The sequence below is a fragment of the Aphis gossypii genome, chromosome X (assembly GCF_020184175.1).
Source record: "Aphis gossypii isolate Hap1 chromosome X, ASM2018417v2, whole genome shotgun sequence".
In the NCBI taxonomy this organism is placed as follows: Eukaryota; Metazoa; Arthropoda; class Insecta; order Hemiptera; family Aphididae; genus Aphis; species Aphis gossypii.
This window is the reverse complement of record NC_065533.1, coordinates 37,902,749-37,917,641: the sequence shown is the minus strand read 5'-3', so window position 1 is coordinate 37,917,641 and position 14,893 is coordinate 37,902,749.

Genomic DNA, 14,893 nt, shown 5'->3' with positions numbered 1-14,893 from the left:
CATAATATTATTATCTGAGGCAGACGATGAGCAAACGAAACGCGCCGGTCGGGATCTATTCACATAATATATAATTATATACATATATATTGAATAGACGGTGTTTCATAGTACCTACACGGCAATATAATATCGTATAAATAGGCGAGAGACGGGGTAAAGAATGTTTTTTTCGACTCATTCGGCGAAATAATCAGTAACGCGTCTCCGTCTGCAGCAGCAGCTATACGCCGTCGGAACTCTCAAATATAATAATATATAATGTATATAAATATAATACCTACATCGTTTGGTTGTATAGGTATTTCGTGCAGAGGATAACGAAGAAGAATACAGCTGTGCGCGGTATATGTAATATATTGCTTAGGTACCTATATAATAACACACACGCATATATATATATATATATATATAGGCACGTGTACAACTAGGAGTAGACTATATGTATATGTATATACTCTTCCGAGCGTATATTATATTATAGTGATGCTCGAGAATGGAAACAAAAAAAATAAAAATAAAAATAAAATAAACGTATAAGTAATGTAGAAACTAAAGAAAAACAGAGTCTCGGCGAGCGTCCATGTGTTTTGGGCGTATATAATAATATAATATGTAACGTTCGCGGTGTGGTGTGCGACGAGTGGTGGTGAGCGGCAAGTCGTGCAGCATTTCGCCGACAATAGTTAGTAGACAACAATAGTTGTAGACCGGTTGAAAAAAAAAATAAAAAACAAAATAAAACCCGAAATTATTTCTAGCATTTTGAAATTTAAAGGTCACCTAGGTGGTATGGAAATTCACTCTTGTTTTTTTATTATTATTATTTATTTTTTTTTTTTGCTCTACAACAAACCATTTATGTATGTGTATATATATATATGTGTGTACAAAATTATTTATACCCGTATCCGTCGGAACTTTATTACGGCAATTAACATGGTCGTGGCGAGTGCTGCAGCTGCTGTGCATGTTACTCGGACTTCTCTATATAATTGAACGTATATATAATATAGTTAATGGACGGTTGGTATAACTACCTACCTATAATACATATATACAATTATGTGCAATTGTTGAAGTGTAATAATCATCACTTATTTTCAATCATTGATTTTGTATCAACGACATAATATCATAAAATAAATGCTGGGCGTAAAAGAATTAAAAAGATTAAGTCGAGTTAATTTTAACTTTTTTACATTGTTATCTTAATTAATTTTTGTTGATACCAACTTAATACAGATAACGAGTTACATATAATAAAATCAAAATCATATATTATGCAATTATAAATCATTAATAAAATTATTATAAATAATGCATGTAATAGGAAATTAAAACATGTAATTCTTAAATAGTTAAATTTACTTTTTGTTGCTCAAAATATTAAAAATATATATATTAACTAAACTTAGGTTAGTTAATTGCTAATTTCTTTGTTTTAAGAAGTGCAATATTTGTTTTTTTCAACGCAACATAGCAAATGTGCGTTCTATAGAACCAATCTTGTGCGTTATTAGCTATATTTGTTACTCGAGTGAATTAACTTTGAATCAAATGTTTTAAAGGTAAGAACATTATCTGTATTGTTTTTTTATGATATTTCAATTTTTATGCGAATTATGAATTTAATATCACAATTTAAAAATGCTTATATATTAAGTTTAATAATAAGTCAATCCACTTTAATACTGAAGTTAACAACATGAGTTAGGTTCTGCTGAACGAAAATATGCTAGCGTAGGTCAGAGAGAAAAAACAAATCGTGTGTTTATATCCTATTAACTTTTTACCTAACGGAGTTCTAAAAACAATTTGTAAACTATTAACTTCAAGTTTTTTCTATACATTCAACTTATATATCAGTTAAAAATATATAGGTAACTATCTTCACCCACCTTACATTGCATAATATGTACTTCTAAATAATGTTGATTTTTTTTATAATTTTAATAGAATTGATATTAAGTTTGTTTTATACTTTAGTTTTAGATGTTTACAGTAGAAGCGAACTAAATTGTAGATGGAAAGAACTTAATTCTCCCATAATGTTTATATAAAAAACCGTGAAATGTTCATACTTTTCATTACTAAACTTATCGATGTACAAATAAAAATTATTATTTGCATTATTTATAAATTCAATATTTATTTTATATGTAGGGTAAAATATTATATACTGTCTGATCATATTAAATTCTTTCACCAAATTTTATACAAAAAATAACAACTTATAATGATAAAATTAAAAAAAAAAAGATGATTTTTTATTTAAATTTTTCTTAGATATAGTCATATAGATAATATTTTATACCTATTTATTAAACATTTTAAGTACTTTAATTAAATATAAATTATTTTTAATTACCTACCTATATTATCAACCATGTTAAATTATCTTTAAAATTCCCTTTTCCTTTATCATTTTTAATTAAAAAAAAGATTACTAATAGTTTTGCATTATGTTTATGTATGCACCTATTGTACCTATATTCGCATTCATCAATTACAAAAAATAAGATAATTATAATAGGTTTCATAATGCGTAATAATAATTTTTAAATCTGTAAATGGATAAATACCTATTTTTTAAGTGCCTCTGGTTATGTTTCGGTATTGGTGTTTTTTTTTTACATTTCATTCAAAATAATATAATATCAGTTATTCATTTATATCTAATTATTTTTATAATTTTGTTTGTTATTGTTAAATGGACGTTTTATAATAATTATTTTTTTTTTTATCACAATAATTTTAATTTATGTTATAACTTATAACAGAGTATCTTTACGTTTTTCTATACTTATATTAATTATCAAACTATACCTTATACATAATATTATTGTGAAACTAAAATTCAATTTATTTAGAATTTTGTATCCATCACGTTAATGATAGTATTTAATATGACATGTGATATTTAATTCAAACACATTTGAAATATATTTCATCATTGTTCATTATATTATCGAGTTTATGGCTATTCAATTTTGCTGAGAAAATGTTTCATGTTTTTAAACGCTGTTTGTAGATACTTCGTATTATTATAAAGTTCATAATTTATACTTATATAATTCAATTCGAATTATATTTTATTATAGTTCTTGAAATTATTTTAGTTTTGAATAAATTCCGACCAAAATTATAATATTATCAAAGTAGGTACGCTAAAATAAAAAATATATATGTACGGAAATATCCCTAGGTAATGGTTAAGTTGAAATTCAATTTTTAAAGTCTGATTGTTTTCGAATTCTTCAACGAATAATACATAAGTACCTATTATATTCCACCATGGGTACATTTTATTACTTTTGTAATTAAATATGTAGGTACAGACGGAACACAGGGAATTTTTATTTTATGATGATGTTGATCTTGGTATTTTCGAAATGTTAAAAGATTTATTTAACATTTAATGCTGGTTTTAACTACCTCCAAGATTTTTATGAGAACGGAACATACTTTTATAGGTCTTGCCTCTGTCACTCGTTAACGACATATTTACTTTCGAGTTATGTACGTATATAATAAATATAGGCGCATGTGGACAATGCGGTCAGTGGTGCGATTAGAGTTTAAATCTCAAGAAGGTGAAGCCTCTCAATACGTTCATAATCTTTTTTTCTGAAGAATAAAAGGAGAATGACAGTGATGATTACTATAATATAAATATTATGTATTTTGTTTAACAAGGTTATGAAAATATAATTTTTTTTTAATTCCTGGAAATATATTTATTTTTAAAATACATTGCTAATATTGATGTTGTTCGAAAAAATCACAATTTATTATAATTTGGGTTATTATAAATGTAAAAAGAAAATTTTAAATAAAAATACTTATTCTTTTTTCATACTTAGTAGAATCAATCATTTACAGATGAATTAAAAAAGAATATATAGTATATTAGAATAGGTATACACATTTTTAGTTGGTTCTTCTTCATATGTTAATATATCCTTTAAAAAAATACCATATTCGGGTTTATTTCTTTTAGATAATATTATTATAAAACTTCCCTAGATGTTATTCATTGTGAATATGTCTTTTTTAATAATAAAAATGAACTATACTATACTAAAGTTATGCATGTATAAATACTATAAAGGTAATATAAAAATGAAACAATCCAAAATAATTTTGAATTTAAACAATATTTTATAATACTTGTTAATTTTTTAAACAAGAAATCAAATGTTAAATAGTATAATTGGTTGTTGAATTATTCATTATTGTTGTCGTTGGTTACAAAGTAATTTTTTCCACGAACTGCGACAACTCATGATAACTATAAATATTTTTAGAAATTTGTTTTCTAAGGAAAATACATCTTAATATGTTCGTTATCAGGACGTCGCTCCCAGATCTCTCTTACTATTTTGGCATCGTATGCAGTTGAAGTTACTATATCAAACAATAAAATGTGTATGATTTATAAATAAACTATTCAAGTTGGGTACCTATATGCAATATTAACTTTCGGCAACTGTATATAAGTGGTTTATTTTTTATATTTATTGTTGTTAATATTACGCGTATAGACATATAATAGTTAGTATTCTGATGAAATATGCAACAAGCATATAATATTCTACAGATAAAAGTAAATATTTTAACGTCCAGCGAGCAGGACACTATAGACACACATAAATAATAAATATAGTATTATATATATACCCATACATGTATAGGTATTCATATTATACTGAAGAGTATAAAAAAAAGTGTGAGAGAGAGCAGATTTTCGACGGTGTGTGGTATGGGTGACGTCTGTGGTGTAACACGAATATATCGATGCAGTGTAAATATCGTATGAAATGTTGAGTGGTGTAAAAAGGAACACGAAAAGAATTCTGTATAATATTATAACAGTCTGTATAGGTACGTGTATGATGTGTATTATCAACGGCCGTAAATATTATACGATCATAAAATCATTATAATAATATAGGGTTATTGTTTCCATTAACTATGTATACATATTTCTATTCTATAAATCACCTATCTAGTATGAACCTACGTCTATAGACTAGTAGTCACATCCCGATGACCCTCAAATTTGATTATAAATGAAAAGGGTGACTTGTACTACAAGTCGTCTAACAGTATTAGAGTTAGTTTATCACTAAATATGATAAATGTATATAATATATATTTATTTAAGTATTAAACGTAAATTGTACCAATGATTTCTATAAACGATTCAAATATTTCCAAACATCTCAAATTGTAAATTAGGTATACATAGGATATTCTGATATGCTGTCGATATGTCGTAATTTATGACTTAAGTACATTATATTGATGTATGACTATGCATTGACATAGGTTAGGTTATAATAGGTATAATCATAATATATATAATCAAAATTGAAAAATATGACATATTATAACAATTACATTATTCATAATCATTTTAGTTTGAACTCTGAAGTATAGGTACATAGTACTCCTAGACTTAAAATATTACTATAGGTTGGACATATTTTTTTCTAACACTTAAATCCTCTACACATTAATATGACTATTAAAGTAAATTAGTTTAATAGTCACCAGTTATGCAAATATGAAAAAAGAAATTTTTTGAGGGGAAGGACTTTATTTAGTTTCTTGTTATTTGTTTTTTTTTTTTTAAAGCATAGTATATAACCCTATGGGTCAAAGTCAAGAAAAATGTATACGATGTGTGTACTCAAAATATAGGTACTCATGTTAAATTGACCAATTGCGCACGATCATTTTCAGGGTTGTAGATAAATATTAGTAGTTGGTGGTTATTTCAATTTTAAATGTTATATTATTTTTATTGTATTCAGAACAACTTTAGTTAATATAACTCAATTAACATGAAACATTTATAATAATGAGCATTTGTTATAAATATAATAAAAACAAATCGCATTTTTATACATAACAGTAAAATAGCTTATTTTTGTAATCAATAATAACAACAGGCATAAGAATCAACAGCTTATGAAAGGAAGATTACTCGTCCCCTGTAAAGTCTTGCATATATCAGGGAATTGAGTTTAGTTTAAAGTAGTAGATTTCGTTTAATCTAAGAAATACAAATTTAAATTTAAAATACCTAATACAATAGTTGATTAGTTTTTTTACAATAAATACGTTAAAATTGTAAAAACTTTTAATATATTTACATTAAATTGTATACAAAATCAGTTACAGCATAGTATAAGGGATTCATTTTATTAAAATCTAAATAATATATATGATATAAAAATAATTAGTTGTATGAGAATAATTGTGTTAGCCAGTATTTTACCTAACAATATTGTGCAGTGAGACTAACCAGTTGTCGACCTTTGGTTTAAGCCAATAAATAGGTATAGCGATAGCGATAGGTAAGTACCTAATGTAAATCTTATTAAAATCTTGATTTTATCTAATTAATAATATACTTGATAAATATATGATGTACCGAATTCTCCATACTCTGAGCTGTAGAATATTGGCTGCAAAACAGTTATTAGTATTTGAAATTAAAAATATATTATGTACAGGGTGGGGTAGTGAATTGGGCGATTTTAAAATAAATACGAAAAACTCTGTAATTGATATGTGCGTAGTACAACTATAAAATTATGTTCACCATAAATAAGCGTTTAGTCATCATGAATCGTTGGACCGCACAACAATGTTCCTCTAAAGCAGTGGTTCTCAATCTGGGGTACGTGACATGATCTCAAGGGGTACGCGAAAAAATTATTTTTCGTTTATTTATATTCTAAATTTATGTTTGGGGTACGTGAAATAGTGGTGAGAGAGGTCAAGAGGTACGTGAATGAAAAAAGGTTGTGAACCGCTGCTCTAAAGGTTTGGTGCGCTTAATCTTCTTCAGGAATCATAAGGCTGTATTTTTTCAAAAACGAACGTGGACTAGATATCATTTATAAAAATTAAATAACAAATTAACACTTCTTTAATGCTATTTTATATACTTTCAGGTTATATAAATATACTTGTTTGGTTTTTATATAGTTATTTTAAAATCATGTTTTTCGAAAATAAAAAATATTTAACCAGCCACTCAACATATTAAAAGTTTTAAATGTTTAATTATTTTGATAAACATGTATGCAATAAGCAAATCCATTATATGTCGATGAAAAACATAACAAAAACATATTTTTCATACCTGGAAGTACGTCTAAAAGTAAACGTAATAATAATTGACTTATACCTACTGTTCCTAAAATATAATATCAGGTTAGTATAATCAATCTTATTTGGAAGGCAACTATTATAGTGTGCTCTGATATTATAGGTGTCATGAAAACACCGCGTGTGCTAACACGTGGGATAATATTAAATACATTAGAATAATATCGTGTGTGCACAGTATTAGCAAAAAGCGAATACCTAGAGCAAAATATTTATATACGCTTTCAATGCACGTCGTCAATATGTATATAGATTATTATATATGATTATGGCGGTCGTCCCGATGCGTTTGCGGATGAAAATCATTAGAGACACCGGAACCGGGGAGATTATCATCGGCAAGTTAAATTGAACACATTTTCGGGGATAACATAATAATATAATATAACATAAGCATTAAATCGAATTTATATTTTGTCCGATCATGTGTAATCAAACGTCCTTTGCCAACCGACCAACCTGCATATAATTATAATATACGCATTACCCTCACGATCATGTACGTAATGCATGACTACAGCACTACAAGATTATACGTATTATAATATGCGCATATACTTGTATAGGTATAGTCGGTAGTTGGTCGCGTCCCGAAATCTACTTACCATGTAAATTACGGACCGGGTTTTTGTTTAATCGGTAGTTTTTTTTTATAATGATGATTTTGACTTACGCGTTAACAGAACCCACAATGGTGATTTTATCGCCCCCATCACAAGATATTATCAAAGGTTTTTTATACTTATTGACATGACAGGACGATTTACCAAGTATTTTCGCCTCATTTAATAACGTAATTATATTTAAAAATTTAATTATTGAGACCATATTTTCAAATTCATGAAATTTTTTTTTACTACTTGAGTGTCCTTTGGAAATGGGTTAGTTATCATTTGGTGCACAGAAGTTTGTCATTGAACGCTCCTTAAGTAATATAAATAATCTCAAGAGTTTAAAAATACGGTCTTTAAATTATACTATGTTTAAAAATGTCTAATAAATTCATTATTAAATGAATACAATTGAGCGAGCATGATTGATGAACCGTTGTGTATTATAACGTGTCATTAGGCAATTATAAATCTAATATAAAGACGCTGAGCAGATAAAATACACTAATAAACCAATATTTAACATAACCTAAACTAATAAGTGGATGAGGTCGTATCTCCACAAGGCACAAACATTCTCACCTTCGGACTACAGAAATTCTGCACTTTTATATTTATATGATAATAATATGTGAGTTGATACAGTTGATCACAACAAGTATAACATAAAATAATTATAAAGATAATTTTCACATTTTAGATTTCTGTGTACAAATAATTAGTTATAAACCGTTCGAATTTCGATTACTGTAATCGCAACACATTTTAACTTCTGAGAATTGTGTAAAAGTTGTAGCAAAGCGTAATGTGACTTTCTAATAAATAACAAACGAAATAAATGATGATAAAATTGCACAATATTTTTATTTCTATTTAAAATATAAAATATCATTTTTAAGGAAAGGTTAATCAAAATAACTCCACTATGTGTACACATTTCTTTTTCTCAGAAGCATAACAACAATTTAGTATTAATAAATAAGATTAACTAGAAAAATTAAATAAATAATTCAGATACATGTGTATTATATTATGTTGTTTTGAGTAGTATATACTAGTTATATATATCAAAAAAAAGGTTAAGTATAAAGTACCACTCCCTCACTGGTAAATACGCCCCTGCAGTGTTTCGTACTGTATATTATAATAAACGTTTTACTCGCAGTTTAGCTATACGTACTATTTTTGAAAAACAAACCGCTACAATACCTAAACACTATACTTAATATTACCTGTATTGAGGTACTCAAAGAAAATCTCGGTTTGAGAAAAAAATAAGTCTGATATACCAATCGATAATAAACACTCGTACCTACGATAATCACTCGAATGACCCGACAATGAATTATTAGGTTAGTGACGTCTTATTATACTATATAATATTCCAAACAACACCAATATTCTCATTAAAATATTTAAACCATCATAAAAATTTTATTGTATATAATTGAATATTCGATTTTTCATTTTGCAAGATAACGCGTATGTATCTATAGTTATTTAGGTTCTAATTAGAGCTCCCGTACAACATAGAATTATAGTAAGTACAATGTACATACATAAATTTCGTAAATATTTTTTTGGTGAGCAAAATAAACGAAGGAGGTGGGCGAGGCCTTGACACTGTCTAGCGGCAAACGTGAAAATTACGTTCAACATATTATTATATTTTGTATGGCGATATTCGTATACATAAGAAGATTGAGAACCGCCGACTGTCGAGCTATTACGATAATCGGGATTCGGAACGCAACTCGTTTTCCATCAGTTATATATATGAACATGAAGCTTGTCGGATGAAACGCAGATCGGTACATAGTGAGTATCCGGTATACGGTTATAGGTATATACCTATATATATGATATACCTACACCGAATAAAATGTCAACGGTCAAAAACAAGTTGCGTCGACACTGCAGCTACGTATATTAAATAATTATTTAATCGGGTTTGATATTCGGTTACAGTTCTGAATATCTGGAATCGTATAATATATACTGATTTATACTATGTATGCCCTACCTATCTTCGAGTGTATCGTATTATTAAAGCCATCCAATCGCATAATGTATATATTAAATCCACGATAATATATAATATAAATAATAATAATAATAATAATTTTGTTTTATTATATTATTATGAGCTGTACAAGATTGAATATTGAGCCTATAGTATTAAATTAAATAAACTGTTCAGGTTTAAATAATATATATATATATATATTTATCTAGGTTAATAAACCAATAAGTGACTGTTATGTTGGCCGAGACGAGCTTCTTCTGAGGTCAAATTGTTATTATTGATTTAAGAATTTATATTGTGTATTAGTTAAGTTATATAATTTCAAACTCATCGGAGAGCGATAATATTTTGCCTACTAACAACTAAACAACTATCAGTGTGCATATAATATTTTAAAATTAATTTTCCAATCAATAGTATAGCTAACATGACAATTACTATCGGTATTAACTATTAAGCACTTTACATTTCAGAATGTTAATTCCATATTAAAGTACCTATAATAATAACTAATAACTAATAATTATATTAGGTATTATTGTCAACTGTCAAGCTATAGCTATACGTTTTTACATAAAGCCCGGTAGCTATGTTATATCACATTTTTATTTACGTTAATTATCGTTTAATAGTTAGCGCATAGTTGTAAAATGTAAAGGTAATAATAATAATAATATAATTATTAATTTGTTTGAAAAACTACGTAAAAATAATGACGTATTGTAAAAAGTTCTAAATAATAATAATTCTCAATATATTTTTTTTTTTTTAATTATTTTTATTATGTATTTCACATTAGTCAAACTATACTCAAATGACTAGGTATTTATATTATCTAAATCATACCTATTTGGTAACGAAAATGCTTCGAACTACAATATAATTCAAGATAAAATACTTATTGTAGGAGAAAAAAAATATTATATATATTATTAATGAGGATTAATTTAATTTGTTAAATGAACATATTTATTTTCCTTTACCATCACGATGCGTAATTTAACATAATATTTTTATCAATAATATTTTATTATACTGCCAACAGAATGAATCATTTGATCACTTAAAATACGCATAGTGAAACGAAAAAACTATTTCATTCGACCATTGAGTACGACTGTATTTTGATTGGTCATTTTTAACGCATCGAGTATACTATCTAATTCTTAAACTTGTGAAAAAAAAACTGTCCAAAATATAATTTTATAGAAAAGAATTTAGGTATATGCAAAAATATGTGAAAAATATTAATTCAAAATTAATTTATACAATAACATGAAAGCTAAAAAGCTAAAAATAAATACGAATACAATAATAAGTATAGGGTATTAATATATTTATGAGTCTTGACTTCTTAAGTATAATATGATATGTTAGGATTTAAAATCGAAATTAAAACTTTCGATTTTCATTTCAATTTCATTTATAAATATTAGTTTTCTTCTGATTTCAATTTAAAAATAATATAAATTGGCATTATAAGTAATTTTAAGATTTTCATACTACTACTCCACAATATGGATTTAAATATTTAATTGTGTTCTTATATAATAGTTTCAATTTTTAATATTACTTTTACATTGTTATTAAGGATTTTATAATATTGCTATGCTATATAATTTTAAATTTTGATTTTTTAGGTTTGATCCATAATCATTCTATATTGCTTTTACATTTCAACTAATAACTTATTATTTTTAGCGACGAACAATAATATTATGGATTTGATGGTTACTGTTGATTTTTAACTTCAATTAAGTTTAGTAACTTTAAAATGTATATTTTGTATACTTGTATAAAAAATATAAATGATTATGATTGTGATATAAGTTATTGGTTCTATTTTTTTTCAAGTTTAATATACATTTTGAAATTTATTAACAAACATAATATTTTCAATTATAATATAACTTTTGATTTTTTTAAAGATATTATACCCTAAAATAAAAAAAGTGGATGGATTACAATCCAGTCTAGTCTTGAATGCAAAATATTGCATGTAAATGCGTACATCTGTTATAAGTCAATACAGTAATGGAGTAATTTGAAAAAAAATAATAAATTAAACAAGTAGATACATTTATTGTAACTATCCATTTCTTTTGTGTTTTTCTACATATTTTAACAATACCTATAAGAAATAGTTCAAAATACAAAATATTCAAATAATTTGAGGTTTTTGATGCATAAATGCATATTATTATATTTGTAGAGACATAAAAATCTGAACTTAAATAATATAAGCTATAAAATGCACACACACTAGATTATAAATTATAATATTCATATTAATAAATAGGTAGGTACTATAAAACGTTATTTCAGAATCGACAGAAAACATTCTATGTTATTATGCGAACTACGGACAACATAATAATATTCCAAGTTTATTTGCATTTCAAATTTAAATACATCTTGGGCGTGTATAATATAGTCTACTCCGACAATTTTATTTTAAATAATAAAAAATATAAACGCAATGTTATATTATTATTTTGTCATTAATCACAATTGACAATAACGGGTTGTTATGGGAGTATATACTGCTGTGCGGGAACGGTCTATATAGGTAGAATTTTGAATAAGTAAAAGAAATGAAAATCGTGCTGAACTTTATACCTACCATAAAATATAAAAATAACATTTTGATGACCAAAGGGTATCGAAAACGTAATTACATATTATAACAATACAATAATATTATAATTTTATTTATATAAGTAATAATACAATAAGTTTAGTCACACAATTCATAATGAATGCATTGATAGAATTATCTAAAATACCAAAATGTGTTATAATAGGTATAATACTCTACTTGTAATAGCTATATATATATACCTACTATGTAAATATATTATTTATTAGTTGCTCGATACCGCTTATCTATATCCTTACCGATCAACGGTTTTCATAACTTACACATTACAATAACTATTATTATATTATTATTTAGATAATTTAATTTATCTTGAATTTCAAAGACAAGACCGATCGACCGACTGCACACAATCAAAACGTATGTACGAGTAAAATATAATAACATAAACTTCCGATTTTCAATACCACATCATGTTATCATACAAATTTAATAAAAAAAATAATATAGAATACAATAATTGTACATAGAAATAAAAATAAATGTATGTGTAATCATGTAAACTAAAGAAAAAAAAGACAACTATTCATGAAAAAGTATGATATTATATATTGAGCTATGAATTTATAAAAAATGCATTATTTTCATCAGTTGATTACGATAAACATAACGTTTGAGTTAAGTACTGATGAATCAATTTTAAAACTTTAATCTTGAATTATTTAACATTTAATTTATTGTTTAGGTTAATTTTGCCCTATTTTAAAGTAATATTTTTCATTCGTTATTACTTCCTTTTTAATGTTTTAAATAATATCTATTAATTAAAACTTATTACATACACAGTTTATGAATTATTATTGTTTAATTTTCGTTTTATAAATAACTTGCATGTTCTGTATACACGTCAAGCTTAATTATTAATATCTTTTAATTTAAAGTATTTTACACTTTATAGATCTTTTTATTTCTTTTTATAGTGCATTTTATATTGCATTTTCGAGTTTTAAGTGCATTTTTACTAGCACAGCACATGTTCTTACGCAGTGCACGGAATCGGCAAATGCACGAGAATTGAATAAAATATAATGTTTTATAACTTAATATTGCGATGTATAAAATCAGCTCTGAATTATAGTTAAAAATTGTGTGTTATTTTCGTGTTCAAGGAGGAGAATTCCAGCGAAGAGCCACTGCCTATATAGCTGTATAATATATAGGTAGGTACCTTTACATATTACAATATACAGAACTGTGTCCTACAGGATATCTGTGACACGAATCGCATATGAGAATAATATAATAAATATACGCAGGTACCTGCAGTTTAATATATTTTGTAGTAATAGTATCTAATGGATAATGACGCGATTCGATTCGGGAACAGCGCCACCGCGATTGTATCGAAGTCCGAATCTGTCGATATTCCGTGATATGATCAATCGCATATGCATCGACCTGTAGAAATAATAAACATTTTATTGAACGAACGTCGATGCCGAATTATTATATGCGAAGGTAGGTACTGAGCCGAGCATTTCGATGAGTGAAATCGCCAGAATAAAAAAAAAAAATGAAAAAAAGAGATAAGCCATCTAACAAAGGCGAAACACGGGAATCGGATTACGGTCTGAGTTGAGGCGGTCCGTTGGTGAAGTCTAAAAAAAAAATCGTTCTACTGATGATTAATCGTTACGTCGGTATACCTATTTTAAGGGTGCATGAAAAAGTTGTTGTACTTGTATACAGGGCGATTCGATGTTTTAAACGCGCTAACACCGATGTATTTTCATTAAATGATGAATTTATTCAAATTCTGAATTTTTTTTCTCATTTCAAGAATTATATTTTAAGGAGTGTCTTGAAATCAAGAACCAACCTTTTTTTAATTATAATAAAACGTTAAGCTGGAGATATTTTAATTATGGTATTTATGTTATCCTTGATGTACAAATTATTAATAATTCCAATAATACTCGTTAAAATTGTTATTTAGATTTACAATTTAATTTACATTTATATTTTACAGTTTACATTTTAATAAAACTATTAAAATGTATAAAATAATAGTTGACTTAACAAAATTACTGTGAAAATGACTAATGATCTAAACTCTTGTTTAAAAAAAAGTCGGTATTGTCACCGCTCCTTAGTATCGTAGTATCAAGAAATTTAAATATTTTAAAACAATATGGCTTTTTTTTATGTAGGTACACTTAAAACTTATAAAAATAATAATTTAAAAATTTAATTTTTTTTTAGAAAAATTTGGAGTTGAGCACAATATGCTTGTTTAACCACACTGTATAATACGATGATTGTTGAATCTATAGTCGGTTTTACGCGTAAATTGCAGTCAACGTATATATTTCGTTAAAACGGTTTTTATATATTTTCTGCATTTTCCCATTTGAACGCTACGCGTATCGTTCCTACTGCCGTAGAGATGTATACGATATAGTCATATAG